Raw genomic sequence first — 922 nt, 5'->3', positions numbered from 1 at the left:
TAACAGCAAATGTACAACGTTTCGACAAGGTTTTGTCATCATCAGGTCCAAATAATGTAAAAAAAAAAAATAATTACTTTTTTTATTCAAAATTCTAATGATCAAACTTAACATTGAAAGAGGTTGAATGTCAGCACCATCTGCAAAGAAAATATATAAAATGAAATTTGCTGATTGCATATATATTCAGCCCCTAGTTGGTGGGATCACCTTTGGCATCAATTACTGTTGTGAGTCGTTTTGGATAGGTCTCTACCAGCTTTGCACAATGGGATGGTATAATTTTTGCCCATTCTTCCTGAAAAAAACAAATTGTCCAATTCTGACAAATTCGTTGGAGATCGTTGATGGACAGCAATATTCAAGTCTCGCCATAAATTTTCCATGGATTCGAGTGAGGACTTTGACTGGGCCACTCCAGGACATTCACTTTCTTCTTTTGAAACTACTCCAGTGTGGCTATAGCCTTGTGCTTTGGGTCATTGTCCTGCTGAAATGGAATTTTTGACCCAGTTTTATATTCTTAGTTGACTCAAGCAGGTTTTCTTCTAGGATTAGCCTGTACTTTGAACCATCCAAGCTTCCCAGTCCCTGCTGATGAGAAGCATTCCCATAATATGATGCTGCCACCACTATGCTTGACGATTGAGATGGTGTTGAATGGGTGATATGCTGTGTTGGGCTTGCGCTAGAAGTAACGCTTTGAATTTAGACCAAAAAAAGCTCAGTTTTTGTCTCGTCTGACCAAAGAACCTTCTGCCACACGTCTGCAGTACAATTTACATGTTTCGTCGCAAACTTCATACGAGATTTAAGATTTTTTTTTTCAGTAATGGTTTCTTTCCTTCCATTCACCCATACAGGCCAGCTTTGTGTAGGGACCGGGATACTGTTGATGCATGAACATTGTCTCGCATTTCAA

This window comes from Limulus polyphemus, unplaced genomic scaffold (genome assembly GCF_000517525.1).
Source record: "Limulus polyphemus unplaced genomic scaffold, Limulus_polyphemus-2.1.2 Scaffold253, whole genome shotgun sequence".
Classification (NCBI taxonomy): Eukaryota; Metazoa; Arthropoda; class Merostomata; order Xiphosura; family Limulidae; genus Limulus; species Limulus polyphemus.
Note: the sequence above shows the minus strand (reverse complement) of the source record.